A 17,576-nucleotide genomic window follows, 5' to 3' on the forward strand; every position below is an offset into this window, starting at 1 on the left:
GAAAAGCACAAAGAACATCTGAGGTACTGCAAATGCTAAAGGAAAAAATTATATGCCAAGTTTAGTAAGTGTGATTTTTGGTTAAACCAAGTCGTATTCCTTCGGCATATAGTTTCAGCTGACGAAGTTAGCGTAGATTCCCAAAAGATAGAAGCAATAGTTGACTGGGAACGACCCATGAATGTAACAGAAGTACGAAGTTTTCTGGGTTTAGTATGTTATCACATGAGATTTGTAGAGGGCTTTTCTAAGATAGCTCTACCATTAACACACCTAACCAGAAAAGATGCGAAGTTTGAGCGGTCGCTAGAGTGCAAGCACAGTTTTCAAGTGTTGAAATAGAAGTTAGTATCAGCACCAGTATTAACTTTACCTATACCAAGTAAAGAGTTTGAGGTTTATTGTGATGCATCCCGACAAGGGTTAGGATGTGTGCTGATGTAGGAAGGAAAGGTAGTAGCCTATGCTTCTCGTCAGTGAAAGAAGCATGAATGTAATTACCCTACGCACAATTTAGAGTTAATAGCAGCTGTGTTGGCTCTAAAGTTGTGGAGACATTACCTGTTTGATGAGCATTGTCATATATTCACTGATCATAAAAGTCTAAAGTATATCTTTGATCAGAAAGAGCTAAACTTGAGACAGGGAAGATGGATCGAGTTGATCAAAGATTATGACTGTACAATTGATTACCACCCAGGTAAAGCAAATGTGGTAGTTGATGCTCTAAGTCAAAAGACTAGGTCAGCCAAAGCTACTATCTGTTCAGTGAAAGGTGCACTGATACATGAGTTGTATAATGCTAAGGCAGCATTAGCAGTTGGTCAAACAGGAGGTTTATTAGCTTCATTTCAAGTACATCCTACTCTCGTAGAAGATATTCTACGTGAATAATTAAAAGATTCTGATCTTCGAAAGTTAGCTAAAGAAGTAGGTAAAGGTCTGAGGACGGACTACCAGTTAAGAGCAGACAAAGTGCTATTAAAAGAAGGCAGGGTATTTGTACCTACTAACTTAGCACTTAAACAGGCTATTCTGGAAGAAGCACATAGTTCGGCTTATGCTATGCATCCAGGCAGTAGAAAGATGTACAGAACATTAAAGAGATCGTACGAGTGGCCTAGAATGAAAAGAGAAATAGCAGAGTATGTTGACAAATGTTTAGTATGTCAACAAGTTAAGCCAGAAAGACAGAGGCCAGCAGGATTACTTAATCCACTCCCAGCACCAGAGTGGAAATGGGAGCATGTTACGATGGATTTCCTGTTTAGGTTACCTAGGACACCAGCGAGTTATGATGGTATATAGGTAATTGTGGATAGATTGACAAAGACAGCTAAGTTTTTACTTGTTAAAGTTACTTTTACCCTAGACCAATTAGCTAAGTTGTATGTTGATCGAATTATGAGTCAGTTTGGGGCTCCAGTTTTAATTGTATCATATCGAAATTCCAGGTTTACATCGAAGTTTTGACCTAGCTTACAGAAAGCTATGGGTACCAAATTATATTTCAATATAGCTTTTCATCCATAGACGAATGGTCAGTCTGAGTGGACGATTCAGACATTAGAGGACATGCTGAGAGCATGTATATTACAGTTCAAAGGCAGTTGGGATATGCATCTTTCATTAATCGAATTTGCGTATAACAACAGTTACCATTCGAGTATCGGAATGGCAGCGTATGAGGCACTATACGGAAGACCATGTAGAATTTCGATATGTTGGAATGAAGTTAGTGAAAGGAAATTACTAGGTCCAGAACTTGTTCAGCAGACATCAGACAGTGTTAAGATTATAAGAGATAATCTTAAGACAGCTCGAGATAGGCAAAAGAGTTATGCTGATAAGCGGAGAAGAGAATTGGAATTTGAAGTTGGTGATAAAGTATTTCTTAAGTTGTCTCCGTGGAAAGAAATACTCAAGTTTGGTAGGAAAGGTAAGTTGAGCCCAAGGTATATTGGACCATACGAGATAATAGAAAGGGTTGGCCCAACACATATAGGTTGGATTACCTCCAGAGTTATCTCGTATCCATGATGTGTTCCATGTGGCAATGCTTAGAAAGTATGTGTCAGATCCTACCCATGTGTTGCGTGAGCAACCAGTACAGTTGAAAGAGAATTTGTCTTACAAAGAAGAGCCAGTAGAGATTCTTGACAGAAAAGAACAAATCTTAAGGAATAAGACAATCCCATTGGTAAAGATACTATGGCAAAACCATAGCACGGAAGAAGCAACATGGGAAGCTGAAGAGCAAATAAAGAACAAGTATCCGCAATTGTTTAATTGACGAACTTGTAGCAAAATTTCGAGGACGAAATTTTCATAAGGGGGAGGTAAATGTGAACCATGGATCCTAATTTCTCTACTTGAGTATGTTCCCTACTGAGACCAGTGTGGTGAGTAGGTTGATGTGGAAATTAATGTATAATTGTGGAGAAAAAGGGTGAAAATTAGAAGAAAAGTGTGAATTTGAAAGCTTGACTCTTGGGGAAAACTTGGAAAATTTGGCTAATTATAACCCAGGCGTTGGAAGCTAGAAAATTGACGAAGTGTTGTCCATGCGTTAGCCTTGCTCATTTAGAGGTTATTTGGGTCATTGAAGGAAGCTAAAGTGTGGCCAAGAGAAACACATGCGGCAGCCAATGTCTTGAGAGGTTAGAACGACGCATGCGGCAGCCTCAAGTTGCGCGAAAAAGGGCGCTGGGTGTTGGAGTTGCGCGCGCTGGTTGATGAGCGAGGCATACGGCGATGGAGGCATGCGGCAATGGACACGGCAGTGCTACGCGATGGCATGCAGCGATGCTACACGATGGATGCGATGGTATGCGGCGATGGATTGGATGCGATAGATGTGGCAACACTATGCATTGGTGATGTGCTAGTTGGACATGTGCTATGCGTTGGACATCCGAAGGCATGTGGGCGCATAGGACAAGCTAGTCGTATGCATTGAAAGAGTGTTGGTCATTATCCTAGTTGAACGCATAGGGCCAAGGTAAGCCATGCGAAAGAGAAGGATATGCGGCCAAAGATGAGCCTTGCGAGCATCTAGCATATGTGACCAAGTTGCATCAATTAGATGCACAAGGTAAGATTGCATGGACACATGCGCCGATGGATGGTGTCCGAACATAGGTAGGTTGCGGTAATTGGATGGGCGCATTTGTGGTTAACACATATGAGGTTGGATGGACGCATGTAAGGACGTCATCCAGACATGTGGCTTGTTGGGAAGAAATCTTAAGCCTTAAGAAAATGAAATGGACGCACAAGAAGACATGCAAAATTGAGCATTTTGTGTTGGCTAAATGAAGAAGAAGACACCCTAGTTTGCGGTGATTTAAGGGTTGTGTTGACAGTGTGGGGAAAAGACACTTGGACATGCGGCCAAGTAGAAGGTGTCGAACTTGGAGAGTTTTTGGACGCCTATAAATAGGGCCAAGGACTTCTTTTCAGATCATAATTCAAAGAATAGTAAGAAGAATGGGAAAGCTAATTAAACTATGCGTTGATAGCAAATCCATGCGTCGGACACAAAGCTTCAAGAGGAGACGCAGTTGGACAGTAAAGTATGGAAATAGCATCAACTTAGGACGAGGAGTTATCCCAGTATACTCGTGCGTTTGGAGTGATTTTAAAGCCACCTAAAATATTCGGGAGTCTAGTTTTTAGGGTAAGGCTACCGGAGAAGAAGCTTCAAGGTATTGGGCTGGAAACTGAGGAAAAGGCAGAAGGGTCAAGCTGTCGGGTAAGCTTGGGCCAGTCTTGAAGATTTTGTGATTACAGCCAAACCACGAGGAGTTCTAAGCTCAGATTTTAGGATAAGCTTCCTGAGATATTTTAGAGCATGTTTGTACAAGAAAGTATCTCAAGATAAGGCTTAGAACTGTGATAATCTGAGTTTTAAATTGAATCTGGATTTTAGGGGTTCAAAGGGGAGCTCGAGGTAAACAAAGAACTTCTAGAGAGAAAAGTTCCTAGACGATCGAGGTGAGTGACTAAAATATTTGACTAAATATTTACAATGTTTTAAAGAAACCATGTTTTAAAGAAAGATTATTCTCATGCCAGCTAGTTTTACAAAGTAATTTCCAAGCAAACCATGAATTATGTTTCAAACTCATGCATGTATGAAAGGTTTATTGAAAATCTATTTATGTATGTTTAAATGCACCCAACATGCGTTAGTATCCTTGAAGACATGTTTTCTATGCATTATGCTTTACATGCTTTAAAGAGGAAGTCATTTATGACTAGTTCTACTTGAAACGCGATACCGAAGTACAATTGATAAGGTATCCGAGAAACTCGGTACTGGAGGACAAATTTAGAGAAGGTATCTGAGCAGAAGTACCTAAGATATGACGATACTTAGTATGGCCACGTGCACATAGGTAGTTAAAGTCATAGATTGAGCAAAAGGGTTCTCTCTTAACTAGCAGTCAGAGATTGAGCTAAAGGGTTCTCTCTTGACTAGCAGTTGACATTGGGATTTAACTATAGCAGGGTTATTCTCAACTAAGGAACAGTTTTAATGTTTTTCTGATAAAAACAACTTTATATGTTTTATGCTTGGAAAATGTTTATACTACAGTACAAGATTACTGTAGAAGTTTATATTTCAGTTTAATCTCTTTATTGAGACTAATGCATGAGAATCAGTTTTCTTTCTTAAGTTACTCACTAGGCTAGTAAGCTCACCCCATTTTCAAATGTTTTCCTTTTCCCCAGGTAGTTGTCAAATCCTCAAGAGATAGCTTTGCATTTACTCTGCCACTACAGGACAAAGATAATGTAACCCATCTATTAGATGGTTACTATAAATATTGTACACATGTTACCGTTGTTCATATAGGGACTAGGGTTTTGGGCATTGGGACTTGTGAAACTAGTAATGTAATAACTTTAAACATGTTGTGTTTTTTAATTAATAAATTTTGGCCTCAGAGGCATCCGTTGTATTTGAGTTTTTACATTGGTATCAGAATTATTTCCGCAAGATTTATTAGGCAGTAAGTGTCAACAAAAGGGTTGATAACTGCTGTAATCATGTCCTTTCCTAGGCTCAGAAGGTAGTCTGGGACGGGGTGTGACACATGAAGTAATATTGTCTAAGGAACAGTGTCTTATGACACCTCAAGAAGTTGAAGAAATGAGATGGATCCTCTATACATCAACTATTGGCACCCTGATGTATGCAATGTTATGTACTAGACCTGACATCTGCTATGCGATGAGGATAGTCAGTAGATATCGTTTTAATCCAGGATATGATCACTAAGGACTACATGCTCGTGTATGGTTCTAAGGATCTGATCCTTATAGAATACACGGACTCTGATTTTTAGACTGATAAGAATTCTAGGAAATTCACATCAAAATCAGTGTTCACTCTTAACGGAGGGGCAGTATCATGGAGGAGTACCAAGCAAGGGTGCATTGTTGACTCCACTATGGAAGCCGAGTATGTAGCGGTTTGTGAAGCTGCCAAGGAAGCTGTTTGGCTCAGGAAGTTTCTAACTGATCTAAAAGTTGTTCCAGATATGTCAAAGGCCATCACACTTTATTGTGATAATAGAGATGTTGTGGCTAATTCCCAAGAGCCTCGAAGTCACAAATGCGAGAAGCATATAGAGTGGAAGTATCATCTCATCCAAGAGATTGTGCATTGAGGAGATGTGATCGTCAGCAGATAGCTTCAGAGCACAATATTACTGATCCATTTACAAAGACCCTCACGGCCAAAGTGTTTGAGGGTCACCTGCAGAGTATGGGTATATAGGACAGGCCATGTTTAGACTAGTGCAAGTGGAAGATTTGTTCTGGGTGTGTTATGCCCTATATTATTGTTTGTGTACTTTGTATTTAGTATGACTTTTACATTGGACACCCAACTAGCTTTAGGTCAAGTGAGAGATTTTTGGGGCTGATGCCCTAAATCTCGTGGGGTTCTATAGTTTGTAATTGTAATGTACAAACATTTTATTTATGTAATAAAATATGTGGTGTTTATTTAAAAAAAAAAAAATTAGTTGCATTAACCACAAACCAATAAACTAACATCCAAGGTTATCTTTGTAGCTTAAACATGTATGTAGAGATATACAAGTGGATCATGTTTAGGTGATAACCTAAATGGTCTGTAGTATATGAATAAGGCAAGATATCTTACCCTGGTGACACTATGAAGTATGACCCGTATAGATGTTACAATTGTTGTAAAGTGCTACAAATGATTTGATCCTGATGATTCATGTGAAGCCATGTGAGTAGGGATATTCTATACAAAGAAGTTCGTATAAGACCGGATCACAAAATATTTAGTCTCATTATATAATGTCGTTCATAATAGAGACTTTCATTTCACCAGGATGACCATAGGTAATATAACTTGAATTCTGAAGTGGGTTGTGAACTTCTGTCTATGAAGGCGGTCATTTGATTTATATGGATGAGAGTGGCTAGATCCCCGACTCAACAAGCCTACCATTTTGGGGATTGGTCTGATTGGGGTGCTGGGAACACAGCTACACAAGACGGAATTCACTCATTCTCCAATTTCGAGGCAAGTAGATAAATTGTTCCTTTAAGGGCTGATTCTGGAGCTTGAACAATGTGGCGCCACACCCTCTCATAGCCCGAGAGGGGTTTGATCATAGTTGGACTTTGATTTATTGTTCATTAGAGGGATCAGTGGTACTTAAGGAGTTAGATGTAACTATATGGGTAAAATGGTAATTTTGGCCCAACTGTACTTACGAACAATTTGTGAAGGGTCGTTTCTGTTGATTGGTTATATCTAATGGACACAGAAATATATTTTTAGTGCGAAGAGTGCAGTTGTCGGTCTTTAGTAGAGTGCCCGATAGTTAATGGATGGTGAATAATTAATTAAACTCCTTTAATTAAATTATTCAAATTAATTAAGGGAATTAATTATATGTGATATAATTAATTTTATCTAATTATATATGCTATAATTAATTTAATGTATTTGATATATTATAATATAAAGATTATTTGAGAGGAAATAAATATTTGAATATGATTCAAATATTAATTATATGAATTTGATTCATATATTTAAATTTAATATAAATTAGATTTATATTAAATGTCATTGTTGAGAGCATAGAAACTATAGGTTTTATTGTATTTGATACCTTAGAGAATCTATAGGTTATGTGTTATATTTGATATAACATATAGTTTAATATATATGTGTATGTGTGTGTGTGTGTGTGTGTTAAAATATATATTAAATTGACTTATGGAAATAAATAAATTTATTTTATTTTAAAAATCATTTTATAAGAGAGTTGTAACTCCCTTCCTCTATTTTCTCTAAAAAACGTGGTAGTGGGGAAGCGAAAAGAAGGTAGTTCTTCATCTTCCTTGTGTGTGGTTTTCTCAATAGTGAAAAATACAAAAATATTCTTTGAGAAAATTGGATTTTCATCTCTTCCTCTAAACTTCCTTAGAATCTCTATTCCAAAATAATTAGAGCTCACAAAATTCATGGATTCTCATCCACAGAATACAGAGGAATCTTTGGTGGTTGTGCCCTCGTAGAAAGCAAGAGGGTTCGAGATTGTTCGTGACATTTATTGGAGAAGAAATCTCGTGAAGAAGAGTTCTTAAAGGGTAAGATTTCTTAAACCTATTTTTTAATTTGTAATCTTTGTTTTAATGCATGTATTTTTTTTTTAAATGCATAATCTGTATGTTTTCGCTGTAAAATTTATATTATGTAAACTTTGGGTATTTGGTCTGATCTCATGCTTCCACTGATCCTCTAATGAACAATTGGTTTGTGATCTAATCACTAAACTAAGTCCCTCTTAGCCAATGAGAGGGTGGGGCCCCTTGTTCAAGACTTGAAATCAGTACTCAAGAGAACAACCTCTCTACTATCTCTAAAAGCAGGTAGGAGTGAATTCCTTCTTGCACCCTATATCCTCAGCTATCTACCTAGTCTTACCCTTGAAATGGGAGGCTTATTGAGCCAACGCTATTGAGCCAACCTCACCTATGCAAATCTAAGAATAATTCTGAATAAATAGGAGTTCATAGTTAGCTTAAGATTAAGGTTGAGTTACCTTGGTCATCACTTTGAAATAGTCAGTCTTAAATAGTAAACAACGTTTATAAAGTAAGAGTGACTTGATTTCTTGGTCTGGTCTTATATAAACTCTTTGCATAGGACGCCTCCACTCACATATCTCCACATGAATGATTCAAGATCACATCATTTGTACCAAATACAAAGTGGACCGCATCCGTTAGTATTACTAGAATAAGGTACCCAACCTTATTCGTATACTATAGACCATTTTGGTTATCTACTCAAACATGATCCATTCTTATGTCTCTACATAAACTCCAAGTATTCATGTAATGCCATGGATCTTAGTTTATTGGATTTAGTCTTCACAAGTGAAATTTATATATTCAATAATAGTTTTATTGAATAAACGTCATAACATGTTTATTGCAAATAGAGTATGTTTAATTTTACAAACTATGAGTTTTAGGACATAAAACTCAACACATTGTTGGTCTAGAAACTGTCAACTTGCTTAACATTTTCTAGTAAGTGTAAACCCTCATTTTAGATTCTAGAGTTCTGCCCCGATGAGTCAATCGTGGGAAAAACTAATTGTAGCAAAAACTAAAGCAATTCTATCCATTTCTGGAGTTTGAGTAAAGAGTCATGCAAATGACATCTGTAGGAGGATACAAGCAAAGGTGCCTCAAAGTTGAGCATGAAAATTTATTAAAAACTAATGAGAGAGACCAAGGGATGTGTTGACACACGTCCCGTTCCCACTTACTATAAACATTCTCTCCATTCACCTTGGTATTAATCTATGAAAACACCATCCGTAAGGGGATACAAGCAAAGATGCCTCAAGGCCGAGTATAGATCTCCTAGTGTGAACTTATAGGAAGAAACGTAAAAAAGAAAGAAAAATGAAGTATCATATACCCATTTTCCTCCCACTGAGTGTTTTACATAGGGTTCTTTAACTTAGAAAAATACGGCTAATTATTTTTTACTAAGTGATTGTTTAAATTTGCCCAAAAGTAACACTTACTTTGGATGATTAATATTTATTGAACACTTTAAAAAACCTTAATCAACAATTGCATGCTTGTAGCAAATCTATCTAATTCACCTTTCTAGGTCAGTTCTCAAGTAAGTGTGTTCCATTTCTGTCAGCTTAAATACCCCAGCTTAAACAAAACTAGCCTTAGACAAAAGGTCTCTTATAGATACATTTCCTACAAATTTAATCTTTTAATTAAAACCAATTTAATCCTATTAAACTGATTAAAAGATTAAACTTATTTCTAATCTCATTAGAAATGTGATTTTAGGTCTATGTGAATCATATTTTAAAATTATTTTAGAAAAATGATGTTAACCTGAGGTTTTCATGAAATTATGAATTATTGATTTTAATTTTTAATTTAATTTAGTTATAATTTTTATAAAAGAAATGAAATAATTAAAACAAATTATTGCATATGAAAGCATATTTAGGTATATAACAATTACAAAATAACCTAAAGTAGTATCATGCTTCATGCAATTCTATTTCATTACTAAGTATACACAACCACTTATATAATAAAGTAATGAAATAATTAATAACATACATTCATCCATACATCCAAACTATATATTATAACACTTATAATATAAATTATGCATAACTATGTTATTAATGCATGCAAGCATATATTATAACACTTATATTCTATGATGCATGAGCATGCTATAAAATTAAATCATATGCAACTATATATTATAACATTTATAATATAAATGATGCATGAATAATGCATAACCTATGGTGAGATTTTACTATAAAGCATAGCAACCGGATAAACTATGAGCCGAAAGAACCACAAGCCATGCGCGAACCAGAAAAAAATTTCCGTCTTGGAGTGTTCGCAGCGTTGCAATGCAACTGTACAATAGCCACTATATAGTTGCGAATTCTGTCGAATCTTCTCCGATTTGGGCCTCATTTTCTCCAAAGAAGCACCGGAACGATCACAAATGAAACAAGACTTACAAATTATAAACTCTATAACAATTTATTCCCAAAAACAAAGGGCCCTTACAAACCAAAATTTATAAAAGTAAAGCAGTAAAATTAAAATCCAATCTCGAAACATCCAAAAATTGAAATACATTCAACATCCATTCATCATATGAAAAAGTACAGAATACAACCCACCAATTTTGTAATATCAATTCTGAAACAATAAAATTTGGGACCAAAAATTGAAGGAACCTTATGATCCACTAAGGAAGTGGGGATCGGTCCTAAAAATATTTTTACAGAACAAGGAAAATTATGCATATCAACAAAAATTTTACAGCATGCTACTAAAGGAGAATTTAGGGTTAGAAAAAATACAATTGAAGGACTCATGGCCTTCACGTAATCCCCTCTCCAAAAAATGATCAACCACTAACAATAAAAAACATGAACAATTACAACCATGAATACCCAAAGAAGACAACACCAAGTGGAGTGTCACAATCACACTTTCAGAATCTTCATTTGGCGATTGTGTGGCACTTGTTTCCGCTCATAAACAAGTCAGCCAATTCGAATGTAGAACGCTGATGGCACACTGGGTACCTCTCACAACCTTCACACCGTTTTAGAGAGGTTCTAGAAAACTAGTTTGGAGAAAAAAGATTTTCACAAACGTTTTGAATGTATGAATAGAGAAGAGAAAGATTGTAGTAGGCTAGAAAGCAATAAACAACGACAACGACTTTATAGAATACCACTCTAGGTATGGGAAGTGATGGTTAGTCTTATCCCCATATAAGGCATTCTGAACAAAAAGCCAACTGGCACCCTTACATATGCAAAAGGACGAGTGATCACTTACAACAAAAAGTACAAGAAAAGCAAACTAACTTAACTAATGAAATACATAACATGAAAGCATGATAAAAGGGGGTTGGATTGGGCATGCGACCATGGGCAACAGGCCCTAGACCCTGGACAAGCATTACCGTGACATGGAGTATTCTGTATTCTCTATAGGGGCTAAGAATCACAGGAGTTGTGGGCTCTATGATAGATTGAAAGGAGAAGAGAAGATTTGGGAAAGTTTTTCAAAGAGATCTTAAAAACACTGAGAGAGTCTGTAACAATTCTTTTGCGAAAAAAATGAACCAGATCTCCAAAAATCGTCCCACTCTTCATGATCCACCAAGAGAGAAATATAACTATATATATATAACAACTAACTTATCATATAGATATATAACTATATGTTATATCGTATAGAACACATAACATATAGTTTTATATTGTATCAAACACAATATAACCTATAGTTTTAATTCTCTCATTAATGCATGGTATTTAATATAAATCTCATTTATACTAAATTTGATTATATGAATCCAATTTACATAATTAACATTTAAATCATATTTAAATATTTATTTCCTCTAAAAAAAGTTTTATATTATAATGTATCAAATACATTATATTAATTATATCATATATAATTAAGTTCAATTAATTACATCACATATAATATTCTCTCAATTAATTTGAACAATTTAAATTAATCCAAAATTGATTTTCAATAATCCTTGTTCAGTTATAGAGGGGACTTTATGGACCTGTAGATTGAAGCTCCAATGATACTTGAATAATTAATTAAACTTCTTTAATTAAATTATTCAACATCTATTAACTACTGGTCACTTCACTAAAGACTGACAGCTGCACTATTCACACTACAGATATATTTCTATGTCCATTGGATATAACCAGTCAACGGAGCGATGACCCTTCACAAATTACTCGTACATACAATTGGGCCAAAATTACCATTTTGCCTATGTAGTTACATCTAACTCCTTAAGTACCACCAATCCCTCTAATGAACAATAAGTCATAGTCCCACTATGACCAAACTCTTCTCAGGCCAAGAGAAAGTGTGGTGTCATATGTTCAAGCCTCGGAATCAGCTCTTAAGGGAGCAATTTATCTACTTATCCTGACATTGGGGAGGGAGTGAATTCCGTCTTGTGTAGCTGTGTTCCCAATTCTCCAATTAGACAAATCCCCAAAATGATAGGCCTATTGAGTCGGCGATCTAGCCACTCTCATCCATACAAATCAAAGGTCTGCCTTTATAGGCAGGAGTTTATAACTCACTTAGGATTCAGATCATGTCACCTATGGTCATCCTGGTGAAATGTAAGTCTCCATTATTAAAGGTGTTATATAATGAGACTAGTCATTTCGTGGTCCGATTATATAAACTCCTTTGTATAGAATACCTCCGCTCACATGTCTCCACATGAATGATCAAGATCAGATCATTTGTAACACTTTACAACAATTATAACATCTACAAAGCAGGTCGTATTCGTAGTGTCACTAGAATAAGGTACCCATCCTTATCCATCTACTACAGCCCATTTAGGTTACCACTTAAACATGATCCACTTGTATGTCTCTACATACATGTTTAAGCTACGGAAGATAACCTGGGATATTACTTTATTGGTTTGTGGGTTAATGCTACTAAATACCAAATAAAGCATCTCATATTTTATTAAATAAATAAATTATCTATACATTATAATTACAAACTACAAGACCCACGAGATTTAGGGCATCAACCTCAATACTCACCATTGTTATTCCTGAAGTTGTTTCCATTGTTGCCTATGAGTGCATTAGAGTTAAGACCAAACTCCTTGTTGTATCTATTGTAGCATACATCCGTCGTATGCCATATCTTCCAACAAACATGACACGTTAGTCGATATCGACCCTTGCTGCAACCTCGATTTCTAAACTGATTTCCTCTTTGTTGTCCATTGAACAAGTTTCCACCATGAATCTAAGATTGTGATTGTTGACTTGCAGCTCCTTTGCCACTTATCATATTCACTGATGGGGCGTTGATCACAGCTTCAGCCCTCTATTCGTTCTGAGCCTCTAATCGTTTCTCATAAGACAATAGTTCAGATTGCATTTGTAGCTAAGTAATGTCTGGCTTTACTTGAAGTGTGGCAACAATTGCATTACAGTTCTCATCAAGTCCTAGTACGAATTGTGAAATTAATGCCCTTGTTGGAACGGGTCTTCCAACCTGACCTAAATTGTTAGAGTGCAACTTCATTAGTTCTAAATATTAAGACAAACTGTAATTACCTTTCCTGGTTTGCTAAAACGTTTGACACAGATAGTCTTCCTCTACTCGAGATTGAATCCCAAGGAGTTCTCGAATTGCAGTCCATAGATCTTTGGATCATTCATATCCCATAACTTGTGTTGCTACTTCTAGTGTCATAGAGTTGTATAGCAAACTCAGGAGTAACTTATAGACTACAAGCTAGGCTTCATATGCAGGATTCACAATTTCTTCTGTCTGCTGACTTGTTGTGTTCCTATTCACATTTGAGAGCTTGAGACTTCAATGGTATTCGCTCTACCACTCTCACTGTTTGTGCTTTGACTTATGAACATTGAGGAACATACTTTTTATCCTAGGAGGTAACCCTCGATTTTGTGGCCACGAAGGATAGAGGTGGCCAAATTTTTCTAGAGTAAAAAATTGCCTTGATCCTATTTAATGGTGGTAATTTCATTCAGCAGTTGAATGAGAGAAGGGCTACTGAAATTGATTGTTCAAGAAGGTGAATTAATAGGGGTGTTGGCCATAATAGCTCTGATACCAACACAAAAATAAAGGAGTAATATAGTTTTCTAGATTGATTTGAGAGGAGGGCTACTGAAATTTATACAGAGTATGATGCATTAATGTGGAACGGAAACATGGACTCTGGTCTCTCCATCTCCTAACTTCAATGTTGTTGGGAACAAGTGGATTTTTCGCATCAAAAGGCATGCAAATGGTACTATTCGGTGTTACAAAGCATGCCTGGTGGCAAAAGGCTTTCATCAAAGTCTTGGAATCAATTTCTTTGAGACATTTAGCCTCATTGTAAAAGCTTTTACCATTCGTGTGGTTCTCAGCTTAGTCATATCCAAACAATAGGCTCATCAACACCTTGACTTCAACAACACCTTTTTGAACGGTACCTTAGAAGAAGAGTTTATATGTCTTAACTTCCTAGATACGTTAACTCAAATTCCAAATTATGTATAAAAGCTTGACAAAGCAATCTACGTACTCAAACAAGCCCTGCGTGCATGGAACAACACTGTGAAGGATGTCCTTCTATAGTGAGGGTTTGCCAATCCCTGGTCTGATGCTTTCTTGTTCGTATTTGGAAATGTGAATCTCTTATCCTACTATTAGTATATGTGGATGATGTGATTATAACTGGGAACGACAATAGTATGATATCCATGTTCGTCAAGAAACTAGACTCCACCTTTGCTCTCAAAGATCAGGGAAGATTAAGCTATTTACTAAGCATTCAACTCCATTATCTAAAGTCTGGGGTTGTTATAACCAGTCCAAATATGTTGATGATCTACTATTCAAACTTGAAATGAGCAATATGAAGCCTACCTTGTCTCCCTATGTTGTGGGTAAGCACTTATCTCTGAGTAATAGTACTCCACTTACCGACCCCTTCATTTATAGAAGAGACTCGATATTGCCTATATTGTCAATTAGCTAAGTCAGTTCTTACGCGCTCACATAGACACGCACTAGGAAGCAGTCAAAAGAGTTCTTCATTATACTAGTAGAACTAAACACTTCGGTCTATTCTTTCATTCCAGCTTAGATCAGAATTTGGTGGCCTACTACAATACCGATTGGGCATCAAATGTTGATGATCTATGATCCAATTGAAGTAGAATATTGTGGCTAGATCAAGCACAGAGTCGGAGTATCGAGCACATGCTCACACTTCAATCGAAATTACATGGATTCAACAATTGTTGGATGAATTTTCTGTCTCACGGTCTCGTACACCGGTAATTTGGTGTGATAATGTAAGTGTTGGTGCTCTTGCCTCTAATCCAGTGTTTCATACCCGAACGAAATAAATTGAGATTGACGTTCACTTCATTCGAGACAAGGTGATCCATGGCCAACTTCAGATCTGTTATGTTCCCTCAAGTGATCAAGTTGTAGACTGTCTCACTAAACCTTTGACTCACACTCAATTTCATCTTTTTCGAGCCAAACTCCGGGTCGTTGAAGTGACAGGGGATATTAAGGAATGTCATCAGATACAAGAAAAGTCAGCCGAGCACGTCCGTGTACCACCATCTGCGTAAATGGAGCCATGTCATCCAAGTCAAACAACTCCTAAAATATCGAGTTTTTAGCATTATGGTTTAAAGGGATATTAAATATACCTATTATTGTGAGACAAGTGTAAATTAGTTGTATATCTCCCAGATTCCTTTCACCCCAATCTTGGTTCCTGATGTATAAATAGACCGCAAAATTTGTATGGCTATAAATTGAAAATATATAGAAATCAATCAAGAAAACTATATTACTTCTTTATTATTGTGTCGATAATGAGTTGGTTATTTCTGCTCAACAGACCACATGATCACTATATTGAAAGTTAAGGCCCCATATAATCAAGATCATTAATATTGCCCAGTAAATAGTCTAAAAGATCAATGAGATGTCATTATCTTTGTGCACTCCACTCCAATTACATTGTCTTACATAAATGAGATGAAATATTTAATTAAAAAATAGCAAATATCAATTTATTCCTCAAAGTTTGAGGGTATATCAATTTAAACTTTAAACTAATAATTGCATCAATTTAAACTTTAAACTGAACTTTCATAAGTTAATCAATTTAAACTCAGAAATGTATCAATTTAAACCCTTCATTATGTTTTATTTGGATACATTTGTGAAAGTTTAGGATTTAAATTGATATATTTATCAAAGTTCAAGGTTTAAATTGATATACTTATTAAAGTTAAGGGTTAAAATTGATACAATTATTAGTTTGGGATTTAAATTGATACTACCCCAAAAGTTTACGATTTAAATTGATACAACTATTACTTTAAACTTTAAATTGATACAACTCCCAAAGTTCAGGGATATAAATAACATATGTTAAAAAAAAAAAAAAAAAAAAAAGTAAACAGCTTACTATGTGATAAATTTATAAGAGAACAATGGAGCGAGATAAAAAATATGGGCATAGTTGAAAATGTAACTAAATATTTTTCGTTGGTGTTTAATTTCTCATTCATGACAAAAAAAAAATTCAATTGGATGAAGGAAGCGGAGAAGATAGTTTTGCCTTCCCAACTTGAAGTGAAATCCAACTATCCAGATTCATCTGTACCCAAGTTGACACCGCCACAATTATTCATCGAAAAGCACAAACGTCTTCGTAAAGAGGGTGAGGTGTGGATGTAAAACACAGCAAACTCCTGCATGCTTGTTACAACTTTGATCTCCACTGTAGTTTTTGCTGCAGCCTTCACAGTTCCTAGCTTCAATGATGACAATACAGGAACTCCTATTTTCTAAAACAAGTTTTGGTTTGCAATGTTTGAAGTGTCAGATGCAATTGCCTTGTTTTCATCATTGACTTCCACTCTAATGTTCTTGTCGATATTAACTTCGCGCTATGCAGAAGAAGATTTCTTACACACTACCCACCAAATTGTTGTTTGGACTCGCATCGCTCTTCATCTCCATTGTATTCATGGCTGTAGCTTTTAGTTCAACCTTCTTTATGATCTACCATAATGCTAATATCTCCATTCCAACCATAGTTACTGCAATGGTCATTATTCCCATTACTTGTTTTCATTTACTTCAGTTTAAATTGTAGATTGATATATTTCACAACACTTGCATTATTTCATTATTTTTTCCCCTGTTTGAGAGTTTGATACATTTTGATACTAGTTTCTTCAATAAAAGTAATGATGAGTTTTTATTTCTTGGGTTATATTTTTTGAATCATAGCTCAAAGGAAAGAATGCATATTAATATTACAACTAAGCTAAGTGCATTTGGATAATTGGTTAATCTATGTATTGTTGGGAAAAACCTCTCAATTGTAACGCATGAATAACTATAAAAGTTATAGAGAAATTAAAAGAAAACAATAAAATTAGGAAACAAAAGAATTTACATGGAAAACTCCAAACTTAGAGAAAAATCATGGCCCACTAGGAAGAAATCTACTATGTGAAAAGTTTTTACAATCACCCATAATAATCATCTCTCCAATCCCAATTACAAGAGCACCCGCTCAAAGTTTTTATTTTACTCACACCCTTTAATCTCACTCTCAAACTAGAGAATACAAAAGGGAATTTAACTAGAGTTAACACATTCAAGCTTAAAGTGTCTCTAATTGGGATAATTTAAAATCAAAGGTATAGACTCCTTTTATAGTGCTTGGAGCCCATGACTTCCTTGAACTTTTTCAATGTGAGGCAATTGCATTTCTAATATTTTGCAAAAACTCAACAAATTCCACCTTTGACAATATATTTGAAGAATCTACAATTTATGCAACATCCATTGTCTTCCCTGACAATCATAATTCTCAATTCAGAGAGTTATAACTCACTTCACCACAAAAG

Source organism: Benincasa hispida, chromosome 8 (genome assembly GCF_027475165.1).
Source record: "Benincasa hispida cultivar pf3 chromosome 8, pf3_genome.v1.1, whole genome shotgun sequence".
Classification (NCBI taxonomy): Eukaryota; Viridiplantae; Streptophyta; class Magnoliopsida; order Cucurbitales; family Cucurbitaceae; genus Benincasa; species Benincasa hispida.